Source organism: Nasonia vitripennis, chromosome 1 (genome assembly GCF_009193385.2).
Source record: "Nasonia vitripennis strain AsymCx chromosome 1, Nvit_psr_1.1, whole genome shotgun sequence".
Taxonomy (NCBI): Eukaryota; Metazoa; Arthropoda; class Insecta; order Hymenoptera; family Pteromalidae; genus Nasonia; species Nasonia vitripennis.
In genome coordinates this window covers 33914900-33927714 of record NC_045757.1, presented here as the reverse complement: position 1 = coordinate 33927714, position 12815 = coordinate 33914900, and the positions used below count along the sequence as shown (strand labels likewise).

Here is a 12815-nt window from a genome sequence, read left to right as displayed (position 1 = left end):
AAAAACACGGTGTGCAACACAGGAATAAGATCCTTCGGCGCCCTCGACTCCGACTCGTGCTTAACACCTCACCCACGCTTGACATAGCTGATTTTTCCCCTTGTTGCACAATGTACTATTTCCGGTTTTCAACTTACTCCACTCACGCTACGATCTTTTTCTTCTAGATTTTGGTTCGATGTCTCTTGCTATCTGATTCTTTCACTATGTGTTTTTATAATAATAATGAACTTTTTTTCGGGAATATTATCTTCTTATTTCTAACTACCTAAAATTCAGACTTCGTAACTATCCATTCAAATGACTCCTTTCGAAAGCTCTGGCGCGGATCCCTCAAAAGTACATTTCCGATGTCCCTTTGTTCCGGTGTCTGCTCTGTCTCGATGCAAGCAACCCTATACTCGACACTATCACTTTGCAAGCCACACTCGACAAACACGCAGCTTCTGATGCTGCGGATTCGGTATGAACGTTCCAAACAAAGGGAGTCCATATAGTCACTATCTCTCGGCACGTATAAGCTTGCGTGCGCGCCCGACAACGACAAGTGCGAATTCCAGCTGCTGCGAAACGTTATTATTGCAGGTTTAAAGGATAATTGGAGTGAAATCTTTGACAAACAGTTCGCTCTCGCGTTGCAGCTCTTTGTCCGGAGCTTATGGCGGCGTCTGTCGAGTTTACGAAGTCGCTGCGTCGAATTAACACCTGCGCTTATTTGCCCCAACTGCAGCAGCTGCTTGCATATGTATATCCACGGGATAAACGTAAATGCGCATCATTAACGACTTTAATCGCCGCGCCCTTTGCGAAAATGCTGATTGCGACTCCAATTTCGTCGAATTTGCATCCGTACTAGATTACTCCGCTCCAGAAAACTTATATGCCCCGCAAACTTCTTTCCGATATCAGAATGACAGTCCCAAGAAACCCTCCAAATAACCACAAAGGACGTTTGCGAAGAGAAAAAGCTATTACCTCGCAAGCTCGATTAAGGATTGCGCGCGATGTTTTAAAAGCCGCGCGCGCCGCTTATTGGATCAAGCGCACTATACGTTCTCTCGTCTCGACCAGTAGCCATCGAAAAATTCTATACGCTCTTCCGAATTCGAGCTTCTGCGCGACGTCTTTGTATAAAAATCTGCTGCGCGAGAGGCTCTCGCGCAATAGACGTTTACGAGCGATAAAGGTGAGTTCGTCCGAGGGCAGAAAAAAGGCGGGAGTGAGAGAGAGGGAAGCTTTCAAGCTTTATCGACACTCTGCGAGAGCATCGACGCGTTATAAAGTTTTCTTATCCTCCGCGCGCTGTGCCGCCCAGAGAGAAACAGTTTGACGGACGGACTAAGTGAGTCAGAGCGCGCGCCAGTTATGCCCAGTTGAATTCGCTTCTTATCCGACGGCTCTCTCGCTATATAGTGTAAGGCGACGAGACGTGACTCGATTCGACGAACGAATCGTAAAGATTTTCGCAGAGCCAGCTGCTTTCGGGGAATACTAAATTTTTTTACAGCTGCGCCGACCCGAGAGATAAGAACGACATGAAGCTGTTTACAAGTGGATTCTTCTATACTCGCTTTCTTAACTTGGAGAAGTATAGCCGGGGAAATGACGAGGTATGGTCAGAATATTCTGCTCGATACGGACTAGGTATTGTTATCGAGAGGCCGTGTGCATAGAGCGCGAACTTTGAAGCTCGGCCATTTCGATGATTGCTTCGGGCGACCTCTTCTCGATAAGATGCCGAGTTCGATAATTCCCCTATATAGGTGCAGATTCGCACGGCTGTTCGTTTGCGTGTGTCTTTCCAAGGCTCTCGACGCGATTTCGCTCGATCGTTTTAGTCGATATGATATTGTATTATCAATATACGCGAAAAGCCTGTTTTGAAATTAATTATACCCCGCGCATTATTTTCATTAGAGAAAATTGCGCCCTAATTACTGCACTGCGTCATTGCGCAGTACAACCGATCATCTGAATTCGGCATATCACATAGTATTAATATTTACATCGCAAATTTACATAATTCACCCGATTATCCGTGAGCATCGGGTTATTAATAATTCAACGGACGAAAGCCGTGTAATTTTAGCCCGATAAAACCTGTAACATTAATCCCCGACTAAAAGCCTAGAGAACTAATTAATCAAAGCAGCTGTACAGGCTAGGCTGCGCGTATGTGTACAGTCAACTAATTTCTAGGATTTCGGATTGTGCCGCCGTCGCTGTTTGACTTCGCTTCGTGCGACTCAGATTATTTACAGCTAGCAAACATAAATTCGAATCCGCTCGCTCGCTCGCCTCTGAATTACGCGTCCCTATGTGCGTGCGACGCAACTACGTTGTATAATATACTTTCTCGTCGATTAACTATCGCCACGGAGTTTGCGTGGGTACATGCGGGCTTCGTTAGGACTCGCTTATAAGTACGTAAAATCTTGTTGTGAATATCGTATCGAGAGAAACTTTTTGCTCGTTGAATGAAACAAAAAGTTTTGCTCGTTTACTCTTCGATATAAATATACGAAAGAGAGGACACAGTCTCTATAGGTGGATCTTTATTCTTTATACGGGATTGAAATCCAATCAATGGTCTGTAAGAAGCTATTTTATCGGAAGACAGGACGTCTACTGCATCGAATGCGACTCATGTAGAATATGAGCAAATGTAAAAGCTGCTTCGGCTCTCTCGCTCCGAGAGTTACAATTTTATCCCTTTTACGACTTTGATAGTAGTCCAATAAAGCGCAGCTCATAATGGTACGTTTCGAGTATATAGGACAGTGCGGATAAAGCTCCTCATCATATTTCTCTCTATCTCTCTCTCTCAGGAAGTTCGTTTTATTCGCGCGAAATTGAAAATATCACAGCAATAAATAATAATTCGTACGCCGCGCGCGAAAAGTGCTCAGTAGTAATTTTCCGAGCTCAAAGGATTAGGCAGCAGTACGCACCGCGCGGAATAAAAACAAGAGCTTAAGAAGAGTCTCTAAGACGCGAAGTAGCGCACAGCTGCCGCAGGTTCGTAAAGAAAATACCTGCCTCGGGCCTCAATAATAAATCTCCCGTTGGCTCTTTTCTCATCCCGCTGGCCCTTTCCACGCGCGCGGCTTTTGTGTACAGCTCTTTTTCTTGAAAAAAAAAAGGAAAAGAAGAAGCTAGACACTGGGATCGATGCGCCGACAATACGGCCATACGCTATACACAAAGCGACAAAGAACGTTACGAGGCATTTTTGTCGTTAACGGAACGGAAGGGGGGCGTGCATATAATTATAAAATAAGAAGAGACAAACCGGTGTATTCTGTGCAGAAAAAACGAGACTGTGAGAAAAAAAGCGGAGCATCGCTGTTGTCAGGCTCGAATAAGACACACTGAGAGAAAGATATCATTGCCGTAAACATGTACACACGTTAGGAGCAATGATTGTTAATATATTCGTGTACATCTTACAAATATTCTATACGAAACAAAAACAGTATATGTATACTATAGATTTCTATTGCGGGAAATATCTGTATGTTAATAGTTAACATATGAATTTCATGGCTATCGTACGTAGTGTTGCGTGCAGATGGCGTTTCTCTCGTACCGCCTAACCTCAAAATCCGTCATCCTCTTTCATACAAAAAATATTCTTGAGGGGTTATTTATCATGAATAATCAATAAATCATTAATAATAGAACAAAAGCAACTGAGTATACCTAAGAAAACATCCAAAGTGCCTTTGGAATGATACAAAATGAAAGACAAAATTTTGACGGAATTTGGAGTTTAGGCGGTACGAGAAAAACGCCATCTGCACGCAACACTATGCATGACAGCCATGAAATTCATATGTTAACTATTAACATACAGATATTTCTCGCAATATTTTGTACGTATACTATAGAAATCTATAGTATACATACAAAATAACTGGTTTTGTTTCGTATAGAATATTTGTAAGATGTGCACGAATATATTAGCAATCATTGCTCCTAACGTGTGTACATGTTTACGGCAATGATATCTTTCTCTCAGTGTATGAAAAATCGTAAAGGGCAGCCTAACTATTAACATACTCGGGCCGGAAAAGCCATAACCGTTTTCCAGATGCCGGACGTGATTGTAAAAGGACTAGGCTGAATTTTCCCGAAATTGCTCTGCTTGTGGATTATGGTCTTCTTAAAATTTTGTAAATGCCTTAAATAGACTCTTGTACTCGCAGTTTTCTCGAACCTTCCGGATACACTTCCCCATTTAGGAAAATTCTCGATCGACGCTACTGACTATCGCGGCAACACACCGCTACACTTTGCCATACCAAATGGCCAATTCAGGGTAGCTAATCAGCTTATCGAGCTCGGTGCCGATATTTATATAAAAAATTGCTTCGCCGAAACACCACTTCAAACGGCTGTGACGATCTTGGCTTCGAATGGAATGGGAAAGGCCAAGAACGCAAACTGCTTCGAAATTGTACAGATTCTTCTGTACGCCAGGGCCAATCCCAACACTACAAACATCCGCGGCTGCGCTCCGATCCACCAAGCAGTTGCGATGGGGCATTACGACCTGGTGGAAACACTTATTCATGCCGGTGCTGACATCGATTTGAAGTGCAATATCGGTAGAACCGCATTATTTTACGCTATTGAAGGCTGCAAAGAAGAAGTGATCATTTTGCTTCTGATGCACGGTGCCAGTGTTAATATCCAGACCTACAATGGCGTCACACCCCCCAGCTTAGCCGCAAAGTCGAACAACGACAACCGCTACGAGTCCATTATCAAGAAGTTACTGGAATACGGTAGCGATCTAAACTACGTGAACATAGAAGGCTGGACACCCTTTCACGACATGGTTGCCAAGTGCGAGTTTGATACCTTGAGTCTTTGCATAGATAAGGTCGACATCAATCGGCAGACTCTTGCCATCTCTATCCTTTTGCACAATGCTATTTATAACGAAGACAAGCGTGTCATACCTTTGATCCTAGATAAAGGAATCCCAGTGGATGTTAAGAACGATGAAAGTGGCGATACGCCGTTGTTTCTAGCTTGTAATAAAATTCAGCCAGAGTACGTTCGCCAGCCTATCGCCCGGGGTGCGGACGTGAACGTGAAAAACAAATTCGGCGTAACGCCACTTCTCGTGAGCCTACTATTCGGACTCATGGAAGCTGACAACGAACTTAAGAAAAGCACGATAAAGGTGGCGAAACTGCTTTTGGAGGCAGGCGCCGACCTCAACCAAAAGATCATCTATCGCGGTGAGCAGACAGTGCTCGAAGTGCTGATCGGGAGGAGACGAATCGATCAACATGATAATCGAACATGGCGCCATGCTCGAAGCTAGGAGGAACAAGCCAGTGTTCGATAAGTACAACTTGATGCTAATCAACGCTAATCCAGCTGTCGCAGCTTACTACGCAAGTTGCCGGGCCGAGCTGGAAGATATGAAGAATAAAAAAGTCGGCAACACGCTGATCAATCACTTGTCTGTATTAGTAAAGCCACTCGAGGTAGTGGCTCATTACATGCGAAACGAGGATATCGTGATAGAATTCATAATCGGCAAGTATCAAACGGCCTATCCGATTTATAGCCCGCAGTTGGAGATCAAATTTGAGGAGGTTAGGAACAAAAATCGTAGAAAGGAAGTGGTGTTGAAATTGTTGAGCGAAACCACGTAGTTGGCTGATCCGTCCAGTGACATATTTGAAAACATTTTCAAAAATTTAAGTCAAGCCGACGTGGACAATATTGTCGATAGTTATTAAGTTATTATGTGCTTTTAAATATATTGTAATTAAGATCATTTATTGTATTAAATTGTAAGTCGAATCTACGAATCTAGTCCGAATGGCTAGCCTACGTATATTTTTATACATAATTTTTGTACATTATAGGGTTTACCGAAGCCCGCAGATTTTAATTTAAATAAAAATTACATATTAAGAAAAATAAATATTTTTACCCTTTCTTTCCTCTTATGCTAAATCTTCGTAAACCCAATGCTGTTCAATAAAAATTGATTCGAGGCATTGATAATGGCAGTTCTAATGTAATCGCATGACATGCTCTATAACTGTCCAATAATACGCTCCTAGTAAGTAATAACACGTGCGATAAACATTATCCATCACGCGCGTCTCATCGAAAAGAAAATCACGGCGCATTGAATCTATAAATAAAAGCTCGTCCCTCCACAAAAAGCAAAGCGTGTATGTATATATGCAACCCTTATTATTGCGTAGGTGGACACTGATTTTTGACGATTCATCATCGGCCGAAGCGAGCCTAGAGCCTCTACGCGATCGGGATCATCCGTCAGGCGGAATCCGCGAGAACGCGCGGACATTAAATCAACGACATGAAATATTCATCAGTACTGTACGCTGCCACCGCCACTCTGATGCCGTCCGCCAATGCCGCGGAAGAGCAGCATCGATAATCCATGTCCCATTAGGCGCCTCTCGATGAAATTTCGTTCTCGCGCACGGCGACGACGCATACATTACACCGCGTGTATGATGGCGTTTAAAAATGTATAACGGCCGGGAAAAAAAAAACAAAGAATCTGCATTTTTCAATTAAACTGTCATCCGCGTCTACTTCCGATATATCAAAGTTAATCACAATCGTCGAGATTGGACCCACATGATCGAGTCGTTCAATAATAAACTCCCTGATAAATCTCGACAACGAGTCTTGTTCCCTCGCAATTCGTTAGTCCCTAATAAAACGTCCATCGAGGTATTCTCCGCGTATACGATATATCCGCGTCGCGCACGTACGCGCATACATCACACCCTCGAAAGCCTCGCAACTTTCCGCACATGAAAAATGCAAAGAAAGGTCGACGTCGTCGTCGCGCGTCACAGCAAAGCTTCTCGCGCGCGTGAGCGTCCTCGGAATGGCAAATTTTGCTTTTTTTGACACATACAGGCACGCCACCGCGAGAATTTGAAAACGAGATCCTCTTGAGCTTTTTTTACGAGCCGAGCGAGCGGAAATTTTTCTTCTCGCCAAAGATTCATGAGTCGCGATGACGAGGCTTCGGAGAATGGCTGGTATTTTCTCGGTCGCTTTATTTTTTTCGTCACACAAAGGCCTTGCTTCGATGTGCGTGTATATACATAAAGAATAAATTGTCGTAGCTGTTAACAAGGGAGAAAGAGGAGATCATTGGATTTGCATTTATATGGACCGGAGCGGAATGAAGTTCGTAAACTCGATTATTATAATCTTTATATAAGAAAACAGCGGCGAGCGCAGTTTCCCCGGTCAACGAAACAAATCGCTTTATTTTAATGCGATAATCGCCCCGCAGGCGCGCGTGGTCTCATTGGAAAGCCCGCCGTACAAAATGAATTCATCGCAAAAGTTTCGCTACTCCAGGAGAGAGAGAGAGAGAGAGAGAGAGCGAACGAATGAATAATTTCCAGCGGCTTTGAACTTTTATCCAGTGTGAAAGTGGAATGTAACAAGCGAGAATGAATTTGTTTAACGATGCGAAATGGAAATCAATTCTGACGCACGTTCCGGAGTATTGTCGGAAGATGTGAGATGATATAAATATTAAATCTGAAATTCGCCGAAAGTAATTGGATCGGTTGGCCTGTCTCGCTGCGGAGAAAAGCTCGCTCTCTTTCAAAACTCCGCAGTTATGACGCTAAGTGAATATAGAAGTACACGAGGCAGTCCTTTGCGTTTAGGATGCGACATTTTAGCTGAAACTGTCGAGTAGAATTTAATAGAATTTTAATTACAACGCAAATAACGTTTGTATAATGCAAAGCTCGCGTTCATTACTCTAGATCCCGAATACGCGACCTGTAAATATTGCGAGGGAAAAAAATTCCGTTAAAAGCGTCGCGTTAAAAGGTCTATTTCTGCACCCTATGCGCGGCAATTACAAAATTGATCGTACAATAGGAGCGTCTTCGTAATAAAAGCCGCTAATTGGAAGATGCGAGCGCGCGTCGCAATTAACATGTAGACGCGCGCTTTCTCCCGAAGCTCAAACGAAAGAATTCATTACGTTAACGAGTGTGCGTTATGCGCGCTAACGGTCCGATGGCAAACATTTCGCCCGGTCTATATTTCTTCAATTACGGACTAAATTCTAGATTTATATTTATTAATTTGTTTAGGACAGTCCGAATTTTCAAGTTATTTTTGAAGTAGCTAGAAATTCCGTAAAATATTTCAAATTCTTAAATTCACTCTATATCCCTGAGAAGCATCTCTCGCAGTGACAGTGAGAAATAAGAAAAATGAATTAAAGTAGAAGCATAATTCTCCGTGGAAAATGTTCTCTGAAAACTGGAAGTGAAATCAAGACGTTATATACGTCCGAAATTTCAAGTCGCCCGCATAAATAATAATAAATTCAAGAAAACTTTGGAAAATCCGCGACGGAAAAAAAATGTGATAAAAATTCCATTCCACGCGTCGCGGCAGCACTTTGGAAGACTTCCAAAAGCTCGTCCGAAAACTATCGCTCCGTTTTCCGTCGCATTAAAGCATTCACGGTTTAAAATAATATTTCACAGATATTTACAGCTGATGGCGCCGAGTGCTCGTTATTAAATATCCGCGGACGCTGTTCGAATTTTTCGAGTTAAATTTCGAGAATATTCGAATTTGAATCGATGGTCATCTGTTTGCTGTGTTTGGTTATACAGTACGATGATATTTCCAGGAAACGCGTCAATGGGGTATACCGTTAACTAAAACTTTACAGCGCCAGTTGTAATCCTGGTCGGCGCCTCGCCCATGCTGCACCTTCTACATACCGTTATGTCTGAGAACTTTTATGATATGGCAATATTGGTACTCACCAGGAAAGTACTCACCGATACAGTGAAAGTTTCATCTTTGACAACTGACCCCGGATTTCTCTGTCTCCGATTTTGATCGTAAAGACGACTTCTGTACCCTCAGTACACGGTATTTACGACGATTGCGAGAGTCGGGACAAACCGGTCTGCGGTGCCTGTTGACGACCCCCGCCGGCGCTCCGCACCTTCTGGATCCACATACCTGGAGGAGCCGGTTCCGTGAGATCTACACGGAGAGAAATGTATCACTAAAAATTACTATACAGAAAATTTAGTATGTTTGTGTGAAAATTTACTATACATTTATCAAAAATTGCTATACCAGTATAGTAAAAATTGCACTTCGCTCTGACTCGCTGTGTTCCGTCGGTAAAAAGTTATCGACAGAGCTCAAAAATTCGTCGTAAACTAACCCGACGACAGAAATTAGCCTGTTCACTTACTGCCGCTATGGGGTGTCTCGTAAACTGCACTCGCAAGTGACGAAAAACTGTTCGGTTAGTATATAAGGAACTTCCAGATCGGAACATAAATATAAATATAAACATAAATATAAATGCGATCAGTCTAGCGATGCGTTGTTAGGTTGCGACATGTGAAATGTGTAATAATTAGCTTGCGATATATGTAAATTAGGTTATCATATAAGAAATTCTATGCGATGCGACTTTCGTTCTTAAACTGCGAGATTGAATGTGACAAATAAATAATGAAAGAAGAAAGAAGAAACATTAACAGACGACAAAATGAGAGGGACACAAATATATTTTTAAAAAGATTTAGTATCCACAAAATTTGGTATGCGGTATAGTAAAAATTGCTATGTAGTATAGTAAAATTTGATGATTTGAAATTTTACTGTACCGTATACTAAAATTTACTATAAGTCGAGTTTGTGACCTCTTTACTATATTGGTATAGTAATTTTTGATTAAAATTGGACAAGACAGTGGCGTCTGCATTTTTATGGAACTGAGAAAATTTTAACTCAATAAATTATTTTAAGCAGAGCTTTTATGACGAGTCCAACGTTGCAAATATGCAGGGTAATTAAAGTACCCGCCCAAATTGCCCGACTTTGACCTGATACCGCAAAAGTTTCACTGATCCCGGCTTAAATGGATATTTTCACCCTCAGTCCTCGGTATAAATGGTGACTGCGAGTGTCAACAGAAAATTACCAAATATCATAAATTAGCCGCCCCCCGTGTGAATGATTCCGAGAATAGCCAGAGTTAACTGCACTAAATGGTGCAACGAGATCCGAATGGACGGATGAACGCGCATCCCTTAGTAACTCTCTCTTTTCTCTTTAAAAAATTGTGATTAATGCATTACATTTCGATTTTTCAACCGAAAACTATCCTTCCGTTGACCCTCACCTTAAAGCATTCACGGTTTAAAACTATCCGCGAGAAAAAAAGCAAACAATTAGTCGACAAGGCTGAAATATTTTCCACGAGCGAGATATTCGCCGAGGAATTTTAACGATCGCCCCCGGGCGTACAAGCGAAAACCGCACGCAGGAAAAATTATGCTCTTCGCCTATACATCCACTCTCGGAAAATTCTCTATATAAATTCGAGCGTCTTAGCGCGCAACGTAGTTCGTCCGCCGTTTTTACGAAGCGCTAGCGAATCAGCGAGTAGTGTCCGCGGGTCTGGGCGAAATTAATTACCAGCGCGCACAGGCTCTCTCTCTCTCGAAAAACTTTCCTCTCGGTTTTTCAATTCCCCGTTTCTTTATTCCGCGGCGCACTGCCGGCGTGTGGCGCCGGATGTGTATATGCAAATTTCGCGTTTGTAGCGCGTGTTCGCCGGCGGCGGAGGTACGAAAGCGGAAAAAACGCGGGCGTCTGTTTTGTCTTTGTGCGCCGCCGCTCGTTTTCCCGCCTTTTATTTTTCTTCCTCTCTCTCTCTCTCTCTCTCTCTCTCTCTCTCTCTCTCTCTCTCTCTCTCTCTCTCTCTCTCTCTCTCTCTCTCTCTCTCTCGAGGGGGGCAACCTGTTGTTATGCTAAAATTACAGGCGATATGTTCAGCTGTGTTGAAAAAGGTCCGTGCGCACGTGTGTGTTTACATTATACGGGAGGCTCTCTAGCTCTCCTCTCACTCTATTTAAAAGGGATAGTTGAGCTGAAAGGAGGCTACGAGATTTTCGCCCTTAATCATTTTATTAAGAAAAATAGCGCAAGAGACTCCATTGTACACGTGCGTCCAAAAGAATATTCTAGAGCAAAATATAGCAGCAAAACGCAGTCCGCCGCGGATTCACCTCTCTAAGCCCCGACAATTAGGCTTGCCGCTGCACGCGCGTACACCTAAATGCGGATTCAAGTGCATCGCCGAGGAAATTCAATTAATGGCTGTGCTGGCCCGCACTCGAGCCATTCGATTCGGCCCGAGTGGCGCTTAATCGCCGTGTATTTGTAGCGACGGACTGGGGGGTGGAAGAGAGAGAGAGAGAGGTATATTGGAGGACGTGCAGAGGGAAGGCAACGAGATAAGCCGTCCCTTCGAGCGAGCGCAGCCGAGTGGAATATCTGCGCGAAACGACGGGGATGCAGGCTTTTTCTGATATTTCTGCGTTTTAAATGTTTTATTCGCTCTCGTTGTTTTACGCTGCGCGGGCTGCGAGTGCAGCGTAGCATTAGTCGTGGGATTATTCCGTCAAACCGCGGTCGGCGGGCTTTTCGACGAGCGCGTTTTTTTTCTAAGTATCAAATATACTCGGTCGTGAATTAAAATATTAACGATGAAAAAAAATTCTTCACTCCAAAGAATCCTAAAGAGCAAACTCGTAGGAGCAAGTAGTAAAGCTCGATCTCGGGTCAGCCGCGCGCGCGGCTCGCTCCATTCACCGGGACAAATTACCCGCCATACAGCCCCGAGGTCGCGACCGATCGACGACTCGATCGTCTCCCTCCTGTTGTCTTTGCACACACAATCGGACTGCATATCGAGCTACACACGGCGCATCGGAAACGAATCTCGCACTCTTGACGTGTCCGATAAATTGTAATAAAGCCGCGCCGCGAGAAACGCGTACATTTCGCGTCGACGCAGATCACGCTTTCCTGGAATTTAATTAACCGACTGCGAGCCCGTCATGATCGCCTTCTCTATATGCTCTCTGTCGACTACTTTGAGGCGGCTGATGGACAGTCGCGCGCCATTCAAAAATCGCAATTTTAATACCGATTAAATCACGTTGAGAAGAGTTGATGTAAGGGCGACGTTTTTTACGAGCTCGCGAGAGAAAAATCAATTCTTCCTATATTTATACCTCCCGAAAGTTTTTTTTTAGTGCGGAGGCCGTAAAAAGCGCGAGATGAAATTTCAAAGAATAGCGCAGCTGCCGAAACTTATCTCAGCAGGTCGTCTAACGAGTTCACGTGCAGAGAGCCCTTACACGCGGCGTAAATCTCAATTCCTTAGAGCCGTGTATACATACACCAGTGCAGCAACACACGAGGATCTTAGGGAGCCACATGAATAGGCATGAGCCATTAAGCGAAAAATCCAGTAACACTTAAGAGATTAACAGACATTAAAATAGTCCGTAAATCTTGCAGGCTATACGTATACGCTACACCCCGTGTATAAAACTCGCTAGTTGCTTTTAAGCCGAATAATCGAGGCGCATTCGAATAGAGCCTAGGAGCTGCGCTGATTAAATTTAAATTTATGCCGCTTACACGCGCAAGCATAGACGGATCGGTGCGCAATAAAGGAGTGAGCATTAAATGCTTTGCCGAAGAACGAAGTTGGAGAAAGAGGAGAAGAAATGCCGAGCATTACGGGAACTCCTCGTCGACGTACACGAAGAGATATTGTAATAAAGTGCGAGAGTATAGCCGACGACCTTCTCTCTTTCTCTCTAGGCTCCATTGAGTTTAAGTAAATTATGCTCTTTCTTCGTCGCGATTTCTCCTGTTGTTGCAGAGTGGAAATGTGACCGAGTGTATAGCGGTAGCGCCTTCTCTCCGGG

General features: G+C 43.6%; 1 protein-coding gene across 2 annotated transcripts in view; it reads left to right on the top strand.

The window, feature by feature from the left end:
- The window catches only part of LOC100122665 (5-hydroxytryptamine receptor 1), a 128018-nt gene that overhangs the window by 90695 nt on the left and 24508 nt on the right, over positions 1-12815 (top strand). The gene's annotated exons all lie outside the window — the stretch shown is intronic.